Raw genomic sequence first — 14,070 nt, forward strand, 5'->3', positions numbered from 1 at the left:
TCAGCTCCTTTTTACTGTATTGCAATGTTTTATTGTTATTATGTTGTATCATGTTTGCTTTTTAGGTATGTAATTTTTTTATACATTACTGTTTACTGTGCTTTATTCATAACCATTTTTTTGTTTTCAGGTACGCCATTCAGCTGCAGCGCGGATTTATTATCTTGACAGCAACAGCGTTTGCTCCCACGATACATAAAGCCATGACTCCAGCGCTGTCGGAGGTGATTTCACCACCACAGTTAAAAAAAAGAGCATATATGCCAAAGCATGGGGGCAGCAGGGGCGGAGGAGCGATTTGCTCCTACCTTTTGCGGGTGGATGTCCCCATGCTTTGGCATATATATATTTTAGGCACAGGTTGCGTTAAAAAATGTTTTATTTTTTACTATGTTTTTTTTTGTATTTGCTTTGCAGGTATGGTAAGTCTTACTGTTATACTGTAATGTTACTTTGTTTTATTGTTAACCATCATTTGCTTAGCAGGTACGCCATTCAGCTGCAGCGTGGATTTATTTATCTTGACAGCAACAGTGTTTGCTCCCACGATACATAAAGCCATGACTCCAGCACTGTAGGGGGTGATTTCACCACCACAGTTAAAAAAAAGAGCATGGGGGCAGCAGGGGCGGAGGAGCGATTTGCTCCTAACTTTTGGGGCGGATGCCCCCATGCTTCGGCATATATAAATGGTGCATGTATGCCCATCATTAGAAATGGGTGGATGAAGGGAGGTATTCTAATGGTGGGCATACCCACCAATCAATCTCTTTTTTTCGTTCAGCCCACAGGCTGCATGAAAAAAAAGATTACAATATATGTCCAACATATTGTATGTTGCTGGACTTTGAGTGGTTATACCAGAATGATGCCTGCAGGTTTAGGTATCATCTTGGTATCATTCTTTTCAGCCAGCGGTCGGCTTTCATGTAAAAGCAATCCTAGCGGCTATTTAGCCTCTAGACTGCTTTTACAAGCAGTGGGAGGGAATGTCCCCCCCACCATCTTTCATGGTTTTCTCTGGCTCTCCTGTCCCAACAGGGAACCCGAGAATACAGCCGGTAATTCGGCCAGCTGACTATAGAGCTGATCAGAGACCAGAATTGCTCCAATCATCTCTATGGCCTAAGAAACCGAAAGCTACGTGCATTTCATGACTTAGATTTTGCTGGATGTAAAAAGCGCCATTGGGAAACCAGTTTATCACACCGATCTTGGTGTGGTCAGATGCTTTGAGGGCAGAGGAGAGATCTAGGGTCTAACAGACCCCAATTTTTTCAAAAAAGAGTACCTGTCACTACCTATTGCTGTCATAGGGGATATTTACATTCCCTGAGATTACAATAAAAATGATTTAAAAAAATGAAAGGAACCATTTAAAAATAAGATAAAAAAGAAAAAAAATAATAAAGAAAAAAAAAACAAAAAAAAAGCACCCCTGTCCCCCCCTGCTCTCGCGCAAAGGCGAACGCAAGCGACGGTCTAGCATCAAATGTAAACAGCAATTGCACCATGCATGTGAGGTATCACCATGAAGGTCAGATCGAGGGCAGTAATTTTAGCAGTAGACCTCTGTAAATCTAAAGTGGTAATCTGTAAAGGCTTTTAAAGGCTTTTAAAAATGTATGTAGTTTGTCGCCACTGCACGTTTGTGCGCAATTTTAAAGCATGTCGTGTTTGGTATCCATTTACTCGGCCTAAGATCATCTTTTTTATTTCATCAAACATTTGGGCAATATAGTGTGTTTTAGTGCATTAAAATTTTAAAAAGTGTGTTTTTTCCCAAAAAAATGCGTTTGAAAAATACTGTGTGAAAAAAAAAATGAAACACCCACCATTTTAATCTGTAGGGCCTTTGCTTTAAAAAATATATAATGTTTGGGGGCTCTTGCAAGAAAAAAAAAATGTTCATGTAAACAAAGTGTCAGAAATGGCTTTGTCTTCAAGTGGTTAGAAGAGTGGGTGATGTGTGACATAAGCTTCTAAATGTTGTGCATAAAATGCCAGGACAGTTCAACCCCCCCAAATGACCCCATTTTGGAAAGTAGACACCCCAAGCTATTTGCTGAGAGGCATGTCGAGTCCATGGAATATTTTAAATTGCGACACAAGCTGCGGGAAAAAGACAATTTTTTTTTTTCACAAAGTTGTCACTAAATGATATATTGCTCAAACATGCCATGGGCATATGTGAAATTACACCCCAAAATACATTCTGTTGTCTCTCCTGAGTACATGTGTGAGAGTTTTTGGGAGCCTAGCCACGTATGGGACCCCGAAAACCAAGCAGGGTTTCTAAGGGTGTAAAATTTGATTTCACTCCTCACTGCCTATCACAGTTTCGGAGGCCATGGAATTCCCAGATGGCACAACCCCCCCCCAAATGACCCAATTTTGGAAAGTAGACACCCCAAGCTATTTGCTGAGAGGTATGGTGAGTGTTTGGTGAAAGTTTTGAAAATACATTTTTCTTTTCTTTCTTCGTTTTCAAAAACAAATGGGAGCTGCAAAATACTCACCATGCCTCTCAGCAAATGGCTTGGGGTGTCTACATTCCAAAATGGGGTCATTTGGGGGGGTTTTGTGCCATTTCGGCATTTTATGGCCTTCAAAACTGTGATAGGTAGTGAGGAATGAAATCAAAACTTTACGCCCTTAGAAATCCTGAAGGCGGTGATTGGTATTTGGGGGCACACCACTGGGGATTATTTCAAAAAGGCAAAACCACTTTGCCCTACAAGTGCAATGCAAGTGCACTTGTAGGGCAAAGTGGATTGTCCTTTCTGAAATAAGCCCCAGTGTGTCAACATGTGCTAGCTCGCATCATGGGGGATCAATGGACGTGTTTTGGGGGTGAAACCTACTTTAGTTTGGAGGAAGGGGTTGCACCCACAAAACACGTACATTGATATCCCATGATGGGAGATAGCACATGTTGACACACTGTGTGTTTTGTGGCTTTAGCAAAATAGATGTAGGGAAAATACACACATTTTAGGCATGGGATCATGAGGGAAATCCAAATTTTGAGTCCCAATTTGTGTGCATCTTCAAAATTTGGCTTTTAGAGGGGTGAGATCACCCCATCAGTTTTGACATACTAATGTCTCATATGGCCTTCACTTTTACAAAGTCGAACTTTGTAAGTTCCTGAGTTGGGGATTTGTATGTTATATTTTTAAACATGCTTGTTTAGCCCCAAAAAAGGCAAATTTATGTCAAACATACATGTTATACACCAAGATGTTGGTTTGTTCCAAAACCGTTTATAACGCACATGTGAATGTGTTTGGAGTAAAATGTTTTCTACTCAACTATGTGTGGCTTCTTATTGCAATGTTCAATACCAGTTTATTTTTGAAGTTGGTGCAATTACAGTGACAATGGGGGTTATTTACTAAAGGCAAATCCACTTTGCACTACAAGTACTGTCAAGTACACTTGCAGTGCACTTGTAGTGCAAAGTGGATTTGCATTTAGTAAATAACCCCCACTGTGCTGTAAAATTTGGCAAAATCAGGCCATTTTAGGGACTGCAAGCAATTAATTCATAGAGTTGAAAGGGATGATTATTTTTATCAATAATGCAACATTAACAACAAGAACATTGTGTGTTTGTAGCAGACCCACAGCACAACATAATAGTAAGGTGAAGAAGAGATTGTCACCTCATGTATCAAATAAGTTACATTTGCACTATTGAAGAAAATGGCCAAAAATAAAAGGCCATTGAGAACCTAGGAGATAGATAAGAAACACAAACAGTAATTCAAATGAATGAATATGAGTGACTCCCGTGCTGTCACGAAGGACCTATACTAAGGGACACTGCTGCAACACCTGTGTGACTGATCAAAGCAGAAAAAGTATAAACAAAAAGAAAAATGGTAGTTGCGCTATGATAAAAAGGGAAAGGGAGTGGAATGTGGAAGGGACTAAGTGTAAAGTGAATGTGATAGAGAGGTGAAAACAGCCCAAAAGGAGATACCGATATACAAAATGATAAAATCAAATATAGCATGTATAGTGTATAGCGAATGTGGCAACTGTGTGGCATATAACAAATATCTCAAAAATAAATATACAATGGATAAAATTGAACAAACGTAAGTGAAACACTCAGCAAAACGTCCAAGTGGTCTAGTCACAAAACTAGCACAAATTGGCTGACATAGATTTAGAAGCTGAATACAGTGAGTCCATGTAGGTGAATATATAGCAGTCTCACCACCAAGCAGCATACAAATTTTCAGTGTGAACACCTCTGTGTCTATAAGCAGCTCACCTTACTGCTGTAAGGTATACAGCATGTGCTTAGTTACAGACCACGGGCGGACATGGATATCCCATCCGGTGTTTCAAATGGTTCCAATGGTGGATATATAGAACGATAATGGAAAATGACATAAGCAATATATCAAATATAACACCGTGACGACCAGAGAGGGGACGGACCAGAAGGAAGGGATGCACTCACTTTTTTAAAATGAGTGTGGGCATCAATCCACGAACGCCGAGTTTATATGCCTCAGTAGATATCTTCAGTTAGTCCCAGCTCCACAATGCTCGTCAGATGTAGTAGGTGTATATTGGGTATAAGGAAAGAGTATACATAGCATAATCCCGTATGGTAAACTCATTTTATTAAAACAGTAAAGCAGACTCACATTTAAAAGCAGACTGCGGCACATAACATCCACGAGCACCGAGCTCGTCTCCTGCCGTTAGGTTGTGACAGTGTCCCGCGCTCCAATCCTGACGCATATTGTCACATCACGTGACTTCATCAGAGGATAACACAGGGTAAAGGTGAGTGTCTTTTAATAGTCTGCGCATGGTGGATGCCTGGCGGCCATTTTCCCGAAGTCCATCATCATAATGGATGCCTTCGGTATTGCACAGGTCTGTCGGCCATTTTGCTGTGGTCTCACACATAGACAGTGTGAGAAAAGAAGATTGCCAATAGCATGGTCCATGTGGAGCAAAAATGAGAAGCACAGCAAAAGGCAATCACTAGAAAGTAATAAGACCCACAAGTGGGGAACGTCGCCATACATATTAAGGATGGTAATGCACCAACGTTCATAAACGAAAAAACGAAAATATAAAAAATCTGAAATAACTATAAAAATTATATAAAATGTGTATAAAAAATATATGATATTAAAAAATATTATATATATAAAAACGGGGGGAGAAAGGATAAAAGTGCAATAAACTGGGCATAGTCCACGAAGACGAGGGGAGGGGGGGAGGGGGGACGGAAGGTCCAAAATGAAAGGAGGAGCTCGGGAGACTTCACAAACCAACTAAAAGGGTGTACATATGCATAAATAAGTCAATGCATGAAGACAATAAGTATCTATGCAACAAGGCAAAACAAAAGGATAATACTGTAAATACACAACCCATGGAGCAAATACGCCCAGAGATCCAAAACCAGAGGCACTTGATCTTGTTGGCATGTAGAAATTTTGTCTTCAAGCAGCATTTGTCTTTGCATCAGTCTGACTTCTTCTATTTTTCCTTCAATGAAATCTTGATTATAGCCTTTATCTATGAATCTTTTCTCAATCATATTGGCCTGCATACAGAAATCTTCTTCATTGGTACAGTTACGTCTTAATCGCATAATCTGGCCTTTAGGGATGTTAAATAGCCAGTTTCTATGGTGACAACTTCTCATGGGTAGATAACTATTGCGATCGACATTTTTAAAGAAGGTCTTAGTGATAAATTGGTTATTGATGCGTGAAATATCTACGTCAAGGAATGGGATAGAATGCTCCTCTATCTGCCAAGATAGTACAATGTTTTTATCATTGTTGTTCAGTTTCACAAAAAATGAAGTTAAAAGATCACGATCGCCCTCCCAGATAATAAAAATGTTGTCGATATATCTTTTAAACAAGAGTAGTTCTTTGGGTGGATCTAAAAAAACTTCTTTCTCTTCCCATTGGGACATGAAAAGTCCTGCGACACTGGGGGCAAATTTGGCCCCCATAGCTACTCCTGTTTTTTGTTGGTTGAATTGTTTGCAGTACCAAAAATGACTGTGTTTGAGGCAGAAATCAAGGCATTTAACAAGAAATTTCTTCTGTATGCAAGGAAGTTTGGTATATTTCCTAAGGCCCCATTTCGTAGCCTCACATGCTGCATAATGGGGTATGATAGTGTACAGTGAAGACACGTCTGCTGTTGCCATCAATACAGCCGCGGTGTCCACTCTGTTCTCAAGTATTCTTGCTGTAATTGATTCTATACCATTAACAATAGGTCTTAAAGGGGGATCCGTTTTATCCTTATGGATTTTGGGTAATGCGTAAATAATCGGAGTTCTGCAAGCTTCCGGAACCAGATATTTAGCTTCTTTTTTGTTTAGTATACCTTTTTTAAGGCCCAAATGGACCACTTGTTCCAGTTCTTTCTTCCATTTGAATACGGGATTACTAGATAGTGTACAGTAAGTGTTGTGATCTCCCAGTAGCTTCATCATACCTGTATGATATTGTTCAGTTGTCTGTATCACAATTCCACCTTCTTTATCGGAAGGCCTAATGACAAGATTCTTCCTTTTGATGAGCTTCCGAAAGCCAGTCTTGATAATTCTCGGTTCTTCCCTTTTCCTTACAATTACATTATTGATTTCTTCCGTCACCAAGTTCTTGAAGACGTCAATATGAGTATTATCCTTGGGTTTGGGATTAAAGGTTGATCTATTTCTAAGATTACTATGTATCACTGAATCTTTCTGTGAAGTGCTGACGTTAATAGGTTTTTCCAACAAGTATTTTTTAATATTTAATTTTCTTATATACTTTTGTATACTTATGTATGTCTCAAATTTATCTAAATTTTTTACTGGCGCATATTTAAGCCCTTTGTCTAGCACTGCTAATTCTTCATGAGTAAGTGGTTCAACTGTAAGGTTGAAGATACCTTCTCCTATTGTCTTCCTTTTTCGTTTGTTTACTCTTTCCTGCTCTGCAGCCTCTTATTGTATGGGGCTTTTTCTCCTTGTTTCTTCTATTCTCCTCGGGGGTTGTGTTCTGTTCCTCTCTCTAAAAAAGATCTGTTATGACCCTGTTCGTGATGATAATCGTATTGGTGTCTCGCGTCTCTATCATTGTTGTGGAGATCCCTCAGGGGAGCATAATAGTTGTATGTGTGAATGGGGCTACGTTCTCTTGGTCTGCACGGTGCATTCGGTGGATCTCATTCTTCTCTTTGTCCATAATGATGGTACGGGCCAGGGCTTCTATCGCGTGGTCTGTAATAATCATACTGTCCATTTCTGTTGTCTCTCATCTCATAATTAGTCCTGACAAAAAAGAAAAACAGCTTATCCCAGGACTAATGACAAGAAACAACAGAAATGGACAGTATGATTATTACAGACCACGCGATAGAAGCCCTGGCCCGGACCATCATTATGGACAAAGAGAAGAAAGAAGTCCACCAAATTCACCCTACAGACCAAGAGAATGTAGCCCCATTCACACATACAACTATTATGCTCCCCTGAGGGATCTCCACAACAATAATAGAGACGCGAGACATCAGTATGATTATCATCACAAACAGGGTCATAACAGATCTTTTTTAGAGAGAGGAACATAACACAACCCCCGAGGAGAATAAAAGAAACAAGGAGAAAAAGCCCCATAAGATAACAGGCTGCAGAGCAGGAAAGAGAAAACAAACGAAAAAGGAAGACAATGGGAGAAGGTATCTTCAACCTTACAGATGAACCACTTACACATGAAGAATTAGCAGTGCTAGACAAAGGGCTTAAATATGCACCAGTAAAAATGTAGATAAATTTGAGACGTACATAAGTATACAAAAGTATATAAGAAAATTAAATATTAAAAAATACTTGTTGGAAAAACCTATTAACGACAACACTTCACGGAAAGATTCAGTGATACATAATAATCTTAGAAATAGATCAATCCTTAATCCCAAACCCAAGGATAATACTCATATTGAAGTCTTCAAGAACTTGGTGACGGAAGAAAATCAAGAATGTAATTGTAAGGAAAAGGGAAGAACCGAGAATTATCAAGACTGGCATTCGGAAGCTCATCAAAAGGAAGAATCTTGTCATTAGGCCTTCCAATAAAGGAGGTGGAATTGTGATACAGACAACTGAACAATATCATACAGGTATGATGAAGCTATTGGGAGATCACAACACTTACTGTACACTATCTAGTAATCCCGTATTCAAATGGAAGAAAGAACTGGAACAAGTGGTCCATTTGGGCCTTAAAAAAGGTATACTAAAAAAAAAAGAAGAAGCTAAATATCTGGTTCCAGAAGATTGCGGAACTCCGATTATTTACGCATTACCCAAAATCCATAAGGGTAAAACGGATCCCCCTTTAAGACCTATTGTTAATGGTATAGAATCAATTACAGCAAGAATGGGTGAATACATCGATAAATATCTCCAACCTGCTGTACAGAGCACAAAGGCCTACTTGAGGGATACGAAACAAATACTTCAAATACTCGAGAACAGAGTGGACACCGGGGCTGTATTGATGGCAACAGCAGACGTGTCTTCACTGTACACTATCATACCCCATTATGCAGCATGTGAGGCTACGAAATGGGGCCTTAGGAAATATACCAAACTTCCTTGCATACAGAAGAAATTCCTTGTTAAATGCCTTGATTTCTGCCTCAAACACAGTCATTTTTGGTACTGCAAACAATTCTACCAACAGAAAACAGGAGTAGCTATGGGGGCCAAATTTGCCCCCAGTGTTGCAGGACTTTTCATGTCCCAATGGGAAGAGAAAGAAGTTTTTTTAGATCCACCCAAAGAACTACTCTTGTTTAAAAGATATATCCACAACATTTTTATTATCTAGGAAGGCAATCGTGGTCTTTTAACTTCATTTTTTGTGAAACTGAACAACAATGATAAAAACATCGTACTATCTTGGCAGATAGAGGAGCATTCTATCCCATTCCTTGACTTAGAAATTTCACGCATCAATAACCAATTTATCACTAAGACCTTCTTTAAAATGTTGATCGCAATAGTTATCTACCCATGAGAAGTTGTCACCATAGAAACTGGCTATTTAACATCTCTAAGGCCAGATTATGCAATTAAGACGTAATTGTACCAACGAAGAAGATTTCTGTATGCAGGCCAATATGACTGGGAAGAGATTCATAGATAAAGGCTATAATCAAGATTTCATTTAGGGAAAAATAGAAGAAGTCAGACTGATGCAAAGACAAATGCTGCTTGAAGACAAAATTTCTACATGCCAACAAGATCAAGTGCCTCTGGTTTTGGAGTACAATATTCAACATAGAAAGATCGAAAGTATCATATCACGCCATTGGCATATTCTTAAATCAGATAGAGGCCTTAAAGAAATCTTACCAGAAAAACCTAAATTTATATATAAAAGAGCACCCACTCTTCATGACCGGTTAGTCAAAAGTGTGATAGATCCCCAAAAAAACAGTTTTCCTTCTTTACTGGCAAGGGTTTTTACCCCTGCAGACGTTGCTTTGCCTGCACCCGTACAAAACGTCTAAACCAAAAAGTGTTCTCCTTCCAATCCAATAGCAATGGCACTAAATATGATATCACTGAGTTCATTGGATGCAACACTGAGGGAGCAGTTTATGCATTGGAGTGCAGTTGCGGCCTTCAATATATTGGCCGCACCAAGAGGTTGCTAAGAATTTGCATTAAAGAGCATGTCCAGAATATCCAGAGCGGCTTTGACAAACATAGTGTCTCCAGGCACTTTGCAAAATATCATAATAAAAATCCCAGCCATCTGAAGTTTTGGGGCATAGTACCCTATACCAGACCGTGGCATGGGGGACATAAAGTGAGGATTCTAAGCCAACTTGAGTCCAAATGGATATTCTCTATGGACACTCTTGCGCCTAAAGGGCTCAACATTGAGTTCGACTTAAACTGCTTTCTCAGTGATTTTTAGATTTTATTTATTCCATTTTCCATACTATCTTTAATATTCATACATTCTATACATTTACACACCTAGTCTATTCATCTCTGGGCGTATTTGCTCTATGGGTTGTGTATTTACAGTATTATCCTTTTGTTTTGCCTTGTTGCATAGATACTTATTGTCTTCATGCATTGACTTATTTATGCATATGTACACCCTTTTAGTTGGCTTGTGAAGTCTCCCGAGCTCCTCCTTTCATTTTGGACCTTCCGTCCCCCCTGCCCTTCCCCTCCCCTCCCCTCCCCTCGTCTTTGTGGACTATGCCCAGTTTATTGCACTTTTATCCTCTCTCCCCCCGTTTTTATATATATAATATTTTTTTAATATCATATATTTTTTATACACATTTTATATAATTTTTATAGTTATTTCAGATTTTTTTATATTTTCGTTTTTTCGTTTATGAACGTTGGTGCATTACCATCCTTAATATGTACGGCGACGTTCCCCACTTGTGGGTCTTATTACTTTCTAGTGATTGCCTTTTGGATGTTATGTGCCGCAGTCTGCTTTTAAATGTGAGTCTGCTTTACTGTTTTAATAAAATGAGTTTACCATACGGGATTATGCTATGTATACTCTTTCCTTATACCCAATATACACCTACTACATCTGACGAGCATTGTGGAGCTGGGACTAACTGAAGATATCTACTGAGGCATACGAACTCAGCGTTCGTGGATTGATGCCCACACTCATTTTAAAAAAGTGAGGGCATCCCTTCCTTCTGGTCCGTCCCCTCTCTGGTCGTCACGGTGTTATATATGATATATTGCTTATGTCATTTTCCATTGTCGTTCTATATATCCACCATTGGAACCATTTGAAACACCAGATGGGATATCCATGCCCGCCCGTGGTCTGTAACTAAGCACATGCTGTATACCTTACAGCAGTAAGGTGAGCTGCTTATAGACACGGAGGTGTTCACACTGAAGATTTGTATGCTGCTTGGTGGTGGGACTGCTATATATTCACCTACATGGACTCACTGTATTCAGCTTCTAAATCTATGTCAGCCAATTTGTGCTAGTTTTGTGACTAGACCACTTGGACGTTTTGTTGAGTGTTTCACTTAAGTTCAATTTTATCCATTGTATATTCATTTTTGAGATATTTGTTATATGCCACACAGTTGCCACATTTGCTATACACTATACATGCTATATTTGATTTTATCATTTTGTATATCGGTATCTCCTTTTTAGTGTATCTGTGGCCCCTTTTGGGCTGTTTTCACCTCTCTATCACATTCACTTTACACTTAGTCCTTTCCACATTCCACTCCCTTTCCCTTTTTATCACAGCGCAACTACCATTTTTCTTTTTGTTTAGTAATTCAAATGAGATATGAGCTTAGTTTAAAAAAAAAAAAATAATTATACAGCTGCAAGATTCGCTTGTAAATCAATTGCCCCTGCCTACGAAGTAATCAATATAGTTTTGCTGGTGTAAGAGAACTATTAGTTCCTGTCCGGTGCGCACTTGGGTTGCCTAGCAAACACCGGAATGCTCACTGCTGATTGCAGCAGCCTCTGTCCTCTAGGCTGATCTCAGTCTCCAGCTGGTCAATCTGCTTCTCTGCTCTGCTCTATGTGGCCCTTTTTTTCATGTTCCACATATATATTTGATGTGCAAACTACCCCTCCATGGAGTTCCTGTAAGGGTTGTGATATCCCATGTTTTAACCGTAAAAGGATTCCCTATACTATATATACACTATATATTGTGGACTGTGCGGAATTTTCATGGATTTTCATATGCAAGATTTATTATTTTTAGTTTAGTAAGCACATGTCATATGTGATATACTATTGTGGTGAATTGGATTTTTTCTTCTTTCACTATACACTGTGGACTTCTCAGAAATTTCATGGACTTTTTTCACACATGATTGTTTATATATGATTTCACTCAGCATATTAAGCATATGTTATATAGGTTATTTTTTGGTTTAGGTTATCACTTTTATGATTTGTACATTTAGATTGATTCACTGTTATTTCACGATATACTTCACCTAGATATCAGTTGGTATTCACCAACGTAATCAATCTAGCGCCACACTTATATATCCTTATTATTTGAACAAATTATTATTGTTTGCTGTGTGAGCAGCTCCACTAGTTTAGGCAGCACGGGGTACACTCCTTTTTTCGGTGCGCACTCGTGCACATGCGCGCGCACATGGGCATCTGCAGTTGCCTGGGTGCATCAATGTGCATGCGCGTGCGCTGCGAACTGCTTGCATGCGCAGGAGCACGCCCATAACCCAATTGGCACCAGACAGCCTATTTAAAGAAGTGCTCTGATCCCAGACCGTTGCTGACTGATCTTCAGCTGTTCCCTGATATCTGAATCCTGCTTACAAAAAAGAAACAGCACTCTAAATGCCTCATCCGTAAATTTGTGAAGAAATAAAGAAAAAGAATTCCAAAAAAGGAAAACCTGTGGTCGGACTTTAAAGGCATAACAAACAGTAGAAATATACAAAAATATTAGCATTTATTCAAATATATATATAATACAAACAACAGGAACATGAAAGAAACATCGATAAAAATTTTATATACAAAAAACAATCTATATATGATATGAGCCCTAATGCGTCCATCTGAATCCTGCTATTATCCTGCTTGATACCTGTTGACAAACCTGGCTTGCCTTAACCTTGCTTCTGGATCTTGTCCTTGCTCTGATTACCGGTTTCTGATCCTGGCTTCCCATTGGACTCTGCTTCTGCCTGCTGCTTTGTACTGCTCTGTCCGCCTGTTGCCAGATCCGGCTATCCCTGAGATCCTGCTCCTGCCTCTGGTGTTCCTCCTCATCATTCTTCAAGTGCCTGCAACCACGGTCCTGTGACCCGCTGGAACCTCTTGCTGCAGATCTACCAGGAACTCTACATCACCTAACGTTCCAGTACCACTGTTCCAGCAGAGTGCCTCTTTAATCTCAGATGATATTCAGTGCACGACTACCTATGCAGACCTGATGGTTTTCCTGCTCTTCCAAGATCGCATCCTCTGCTGCAAGTCTACATCTGCAGGCACTCGTGTTCCTCCTGGCCCTCGATTCCTTCTGTTCCACTTCCAGCGGGACCTGGGCTGGAGATACAAGAGAGACCAACCTCATCATTTCAGTCTCCACCCAGGTACGTGACAGCTGGACTTCTCGGGTGCTTTAGGGCAAAGGCCCTACAGATTAAAATGGTGGGTGTTTCATTTTTTTTTTCACACAGTATTTGCGCAGCGATTTTTCAAACGCATTTTTTGGGGAAAAGACACACTTTTTAAAATTTTAATGCACTAAAACACACTATATTGACCATATGTTTGATGGAATAAAAAAGATCATCTTGGGCCGAGTACATGGATAGCAAACATGACATGCTTTAAAATTGCGCACAAACGTGCAGTGGCGACAATCTACATACATTTTTAAAAGCCTGTAAAAGCCTTTACAGGTTACCACTTTAGATTTACAGAGGAGGTCTACTGCTAAAATCACTGCCCTTGATCTGACCTTTGCAGTGATACCTCACATGCATGGTGCAATTGCTGTTTATATTTGACGCCAGACCAACGCTTGCGTTCGCCTTTGCGCGAGAGCAGGGGGGGACAGGGGTGCTTTTTTTTTTTCTTTTTTTTTTTTTTACTTTTTTATCTTATTTTTAAACTGTTCCTTTCATTTTTTTTATCATTTTTATTGTTATGTCAGGGAATGTAAATATCCCCTATGATAGCAATAGGTAGTGACAGGTACTCTTTTTTTTTTTTAAATGGGGTCTATTAGACCCTAGATCTCTCCTCTGCCCTCAAAGCATCTGACCACACCAAGATCAGTGTGATAAAATGCTTTCCCAATTTCCCAATGGCGCTGTTTACATCCGGTGAAATCTAAGTCATGAAATGCTCGTAGCTTCCGGTTTCTTAGGCCATAGAGATAATTGGAGCCATTCTGGTCTCTGATCAGCTCTATGTTCAGCTGGCCGAATCACCAGCTGCATTCTCAGGTTCCCTGTTGGGACAGGAGAGCCAGAGAAAGACATGGAAGACGG

Source organism: Aquarana catesbeiana, linkage group LG12 (assembly GCF_042186555.1).
Source record: "Aquarana catesbeiana isolate 2022-GZ linkage group LG12, ASM4218655v1, whole genome shotgun sequence".
In the NCBI taxonomy this organism is placed as follows: domain Eukaryota; kingdom Metazoa; phylum Chordata; class Amphibia; order Anura; family Ranidae; genus Aquarana; species Aquarana catesbeiana.